This window comes from Carlito syrichta, unplaced genomic scaffold (assembly GCF_000164805.1).
Source record: "Carlito syrichta isolate Samal-C Ts95f unplaced genomic scaffold, Tarsius_syrichta-2.0.1 Scaffold288185, whole genome shotgun sequence".
Lineage (NCBI taxonomy): Eukaryota > Metazoa > Chordata > Mammalia > Primates > Tarsiidae > Carlito > Carlito syrichta.
In genome coordinates this window covers 29,683-35,939 of record NW_007232281.1, presented here as the reverse complement: position 1 = coordinate 35,939, position 6,257 = coordinate 29,683, and the positions used below count along the sequence as shown (strand labels likewise).

General features: G+C 36.5%; 1 pseudogene; it reads right to left on the bottom strand.

Moving 5' to 3' along the window:
• Positions 1-5,275: 5,275 nt before the first annotated feature.
• LOC103255501 lies at positions 5,276-5,706 on the bottom strand (annotated as a pseudogene).
• Between the last annotated feature and the right edge of the window lie 551 nt (positions 5,707-6,257).

The following is a 6,257-nucleotide window of genomic DNA, read 5'->3' as shown; positions in this document are numbered from 1 at the left end:
GATTCCTGGAAAAAAATGAAAACAAAGCTATATCTTATCAGAATTTCTGGGATACCATTAAAACAGTGTTAAGAGGAATATTCATAGCATTGCATGCATAAATCAAGAAAGCAGAAAGATCACAAGTAGTCAGCCTAACATCACACCTAAGGGAGCTGGAAAAGCAAGATCACCTAAATCCTAACTTCACTAGAAGAATCCAGATCACAAATCCAGATTAAGTCGAAATTGCAGAACATAGAAGATAAAAATATCATAGAAAAAAGACAGAAACCTTTGAAAGGATAAATAAGATTGATGGACCCCTGGCCAGATTGTCTGAGAGAGAGAGAGAGAGAGAGAGAGAGAGAGAGAGAGAGAGAGAGAGAGAGAGAGAAACCCAGATAAACACAATTGGAAACACAAAAGGTGAAGTCACCACTGACCCTGAAGAAATTCAGAAGATCAACAGAGATTACCATGAGCACCTGTATGCAAATAAATTTGAAAAACTAAAGGAAATGGAGGGCTTTCTGACATCACACTACCTCCCAAGGTTGAAACAAGAAGCAAATGAAACTCTAAATAGACCAATGGCAATCCAGGAAATCAACTCAGTCATAAGAAATTCACCCCCCCCAAAAAAGATGGAATTCTCCACAAATCATTTTATGAAGCTAACATCATACTGATACCCAAACCTGACAAAGATACATCAATAAAAGATAATTACAGGCCAATATCCTTCATGAATATAGATACAAAAATTCTTAACAAGGTTGTAGCAAATAGGATCCAACAACATATCTCAAAGATCATCCACCATGAGTAGGCGGGCTTTTTTCCGGGGATGCAAGACTGGTTCAACATTTGCAATACCATAAATGTAATTCAGTACATTATCAGATGTAAAAACAAGAAACACATGATTATATCATTAAATGCAGAAAAAACATTTGATAAAATCCTGCATCCCTTCTTAATAAAAACCCTTGGGCACCCAGTCATAGAAGGGACATTCCTCAAAACAGTAAAAGCCATCTATGATAAACCCACAGCCAATATTTTACTCAATGGGCAAAAGTTGGGAACATTCCTCCTGAGAATAGGAACAAGACGAGGATGCTCACTTTCACCCCACCTGTTCAACATATGCTGGAAATTGTAGCCAGAGCAATCTGGTAAGAGAAGGAAATCAGGGGTATCCAAATAAGAAAAGAGGAAGTGAAGCTATCCCTCTTTGAGGACAATATGATGCTATACCCTGTGAAACCAGGAGGATCCATCAAAAGTCTCCTTGCACTGATTAACACCTTTGGTAAAGTTTTGGGGCATAAAATCAACATACAAAAGACAGTTGCATTTCTATACACCAGCAGCAAGCAGGCAGAGAACCAAATAAAAAGCACAATATCATTCACAGCAGCCACACACAAAAAACAAAATACTTTGGCACCCACCAAACCAGAGAAGTGAAAGATCTTTACAAGGAGAACTATAAAACACTGCTCAAAGAAATCAAGGATGACACAACCAAATGGAAAAACATTCCTTGCTCCTACCTAAGACAATCGACAGATTCAACGCAATACCCATGAAATTACCAACAGCATATTTCTCAGACCTGAAAACAACAATACAGAAATTCATATGGAAATAAAAAAAGAGCACGAATAGCCACAACAATACTCAGCAAAAAGGAACAAAGCCCAAGGTATCATACTTCCAGACTTTAAACTTTACTACAAGGCTACAGCAACTAAAACAGCCTGGTATTAGTACAAGAACAGGCACATAGACCAACAGAACAAGACAGAGATTCTGGAAGCAAAAACATGGTCTCTCAACCAACTCATTTTCATCAAAGCTGCCAATAACAATTACTGAGAAGAGGGGACCATATTTAGCAAATGGTGCTGGGAAAACTCGCTGACCACATGCAAAAGAATGAAACTGGACTCCTACCTATCACCATATAAAAAAATCAGTTGCAAATGGATCAAAGGCCTAAATATACAACCTCAAGCTATAATAATCCTAGGATTATTATAATAAACATGGGAAACACCCTTATGCACATCAGAGTAGGCAACAAATTCTTGACCAAATCCCCAAAAGTGATTGGCATAAAAGCTAAGATAGATAAGTGGGACCTCATCCAATTGAAAAACCTTTGCACAGAAAAAAAATAATCATCAGGAGGGTAAAGAGACAATTGACAGAATGAGAGAAAATATTTGCAAATTATACATCTGACTAAGGCTTAACATTCAGTATCTTCAAGGAACTCAAATGAACTGAAAGAAAAAAAACAAGCATCCTCATTAAAAGGCTAGTAAAGGACATGAATAGACACTTCTCAAAAGAATACACACACAAGCAGTCAACAGATAAATGAGAAACTGCTCAGCCTCATTAATCATCAGAGAAATGCAAACCAAAACTTGAATGAGATACCACCTAACTCTGGTAAAGATGGCTATTATTAATAAGTCAAAAAACAACAGATGCTGGCACTGGTGTGGAGAAAAGGGAACACTTCTACACTGGTGGTGGGAATGCAAGCTAGTTCAACCTCTATGGAAAGTGGGTGGCAATTCCTAAAAGAGTTAAAAATTGACCTTGTGATCTGGCAATCCCTCTCCTGGGAATATACCCAAAGGAACATAAATTGTTCTACCAAAAAGACACCTGCCAATCCCTTTCTTATAGTATTACGGTAAATGTTCAGGGTCTGCTTATTACATAAAATGCAATATATATATTTGGCAAAATATCAAATTGTAAGACAAATATCAAGTTGAAGAAAATACTTGCAAACAACATGACAAACGGCTGATATCCACAATATACTGAGATTTCCTAACAATTGTTCTTTTTTTAATTTTAAAGATGTGGAGTACAATTCAGGGTTAGATATACAAGTGTTCATTATACAGGTACTCATGTTGATGAGGTGTGCCCCCCCTCCCCTGGCAGTTTCTCTCAACTGCCAATCCCACCTTCCATCCCCTGGCAGTTTACCACTACTGCCAATCCCTTTCTTATAGTATTATGATAATTGTTCAAGGTCAGCTTATTAGTGAGAACATATGGTACTCTGTTCTTTGTTTCTGTGGAAGATCACTGAGTAGGATAGACTCTAAATGCATCCAAGTTGTTGCAAAGTCCATATGTTTGTCCTTTATGGCTGCATAATATTCATTCCATTGTGTATATGTATCACTTTTTAAAATACAGTCCAGCTTCGATGGACAGCACAGTTGGTTCCATGTTTTTGCTATTGTGAATAGTGTAGTAATAAACATGCATGTGCAGGTATCTTTTTTGTAGAATGATTTGCGTTCCTTCAGGTGTATTCCCAATATGGGGATTGCTGGGTCATACAGAAGGTCAATTTCTAGTTCTTTCAGAAATCGCCACATTGTTTTCCAAAGAGGTTACACTAGTTTGCATTCCTACCAGCAGTGTAGAAGCATTCCTTTTTCTTAGCATCCTACAGCATCTGTTGTTGTTTTGTTAATGATGGCCATTCTTACTGGGGTTAGGTGGTATCTCAATGTGGTTTTGATTTCCATTTCTCTGATGGATAGTAAGGCTGAGTACTTTTCCATGTGTCTGTTCTTCTTTTGAGAATTGTCTATTCATGCCTTTTTCTCACTTTTTAATGGGGCTGTTTGTTTTTTTCCTTTTAGCACGTTTGAGTTCCTTATAGATCCTGGATGTTAGGCCTTTGTCATTTAGACAGTTGGGAAATTTTTTTTCCATTCTGTGAACTGTCTCCCTATTCTCTTGATGGTTTCTTTTGCTTTGCAGAAGCTTTTCAGTTTGATGAGGTCTATCTTATCTCTGATGGCATGAGCACTTGGGGTTTTGATCAGGAATTGGCTGCCAGTGTCAATTTCCTTAAGGGTGTCTCCTGCATTTTCTAAGATTCTTATAGTTTGAGGTTTTCCATTTAGGTCTTTGATCCATTTAGAGTTGAGTTTTGTGTATAGTGATAGGTAGGGTTTCTGTTTCAATCTTCTGCATGTGACCAGCACCATTTACTAAATAGGTTCTCCTCTTCCCAGTGGTTGTTGGTGGAAGCTTTCTCAAAGATGAGATAATTGAGAAATTGAGGTTCTGCTTCTGGAATCTCTATCCTGTTCCATTGGACCATATGCCTGTTCTTGTACCAGGCTGTTTTGATTATTTGAGCCTTATAGTAAAGTTTGAAGTCTGGAAGTGTGATACCTCCTGCTTTGTTTCTTTTGCTAAGGATTGTTTTGGTTATTCATGGTCATTTATGTTTCCATTTGAATTTCTGTATTGTCATTTCCAGGTCTGAGAAGAATGATTTGGTAATTTAATGGGTACTGTATTGACTCTGTAGATTGCCTTTGGTAGGATGGATATATTAACAATGTTGATTCTTCCTATCCATGAGCATGGAATATTTTTCCATTTGCTTGTGTCTTTTTGGATTTCTTTGAGCAGTGTTTTGTAGTTCTCATTGTAAATGTCTTTCACTTCTCTGTTTAGGAAGATGCCAAGATATTTCATATTTTTGTGGTTATTATGAATGGGATTGGAATTTTTTTTCTTTTTTTGGACATATTCCACATTTTAAGATTAACTTTGATCTCAAAATCACATATCCATACACCTATTTCCTTTGTGTTTACTTTACTTAAACTTAAACACCATAAACAAATATTTGCCATGTCTGTTACATGTAACACACAGGAACAGTGTCTAACAGAAATTCATCAATCCCCCTAGCATTTTTATTATAAATACAGGTATCAAAGCAATCCTGAACATATTTTTGATACTACTAGTAGTCAGCACCCACATCACTTCAAAAATTAGCACAATTTGTGACAATATTCGTTATACCTGCTACTTTAAATGATTTCAACTGTAGCTCTTTCACTAAGAAAGATAGATAAAGCCTGCCATTTCTGTTTTTCTTTCTTGAGATTTTTACTTTTCAGAATTATACATACTTCCACTGTCAGCTGACACTTCTCACTATGCTTTCATCTTGCAAAACTGAATTCTATTTCAAGTACTCCAGGTTTATGTTTAAATGATAGTGCCTTAACAAAAGAAAAAAGTATGCAGCATTTTTCTTCCTGTTACCTGAAAACATAACGGGTATACCTATATTAAATATCCTCTTACAAACATCTAGTTTATGTTTACCAGTTGGAATTCTTTTACTTAATGTGTGGGTATTTTGCATTGTGATATTTAATCAAGACATTGACATGAATAAAAGGTTACTGATTTAAGACAAGTTTGAGATCCACTAAAAGTAATTGTTGTATGTTTGTCCTTCTGGTGGCTGTGTAAGCTTCATATTTTCTTTGGGCATCATTAGACATGTTAGCTCTTGAAGTACAACTTTAATGCTATAAGAATTTTGCCATTTCGCTAACACTGGTATGCTCCATGCACCCACCATTCCACTGGAATTATTTGTTACATGTATATTAATCTTGGTTACAATTTTAACTGATGGAAGAACTTCTGGGTATTTAGGTCCATATTCTACTTTCAGGCTATATATTCTGTTTTCATAATTTGTCCTTGGCTCAATAATCATGCCTCTCTACATAGTAAGTGTCATATCTTCATCATCTTCAAGACCCCAGTTAACTGCACCACTCCTTTTTGTCTTTCAAGTTCTTCCAACAAGTGAAAATTACAAGGAACTTAAACTCTTGTGGAGACTGCCATCTTCTTCTGCAGCCTGACATAGCCTGGGATTGTGCTTTTTATTTGCGTCTCTGCCTGCTTGTTGTTGGTATAGAAGAATGCAACTGTCTTTTGCACATTTACTTTGTACCCAAAACTTTGCCAAAATCCTTTATCAGTGCAAGCAGATTCTCTTGGAATTTGAAGGTATAGGATCATATCGTCAGCAAAGACGGATAACTTAACCTCCTCTTTTCCTATTTGTATACTCCTGATTTCCTTCTCTTGTCTAATGCTCTAGCTAGGATTTCCAATACAATGTTCAACAAGAGGGGTGAGAGTAGGCAGCTTTGTCTTGTTCTGGTTTTCAGGGGAAATGTTTCCAGTTTCTGTTCGTTTAGTAATATGCTAGCTGTGGGTTTATTGTAGATGGTGCTTACTATTTTGAGTTATGTTTCTTCTATGCCTAGGTGTTTGATGGTTTTAATCAAGAAGGGATGCTGGAGTTTATCAAATCATTTTCTGCATCTAATGATATAATCATGTGGTTGTTGTCTTTGCATCTGTATTTAATGTATTTAATTACATTTATG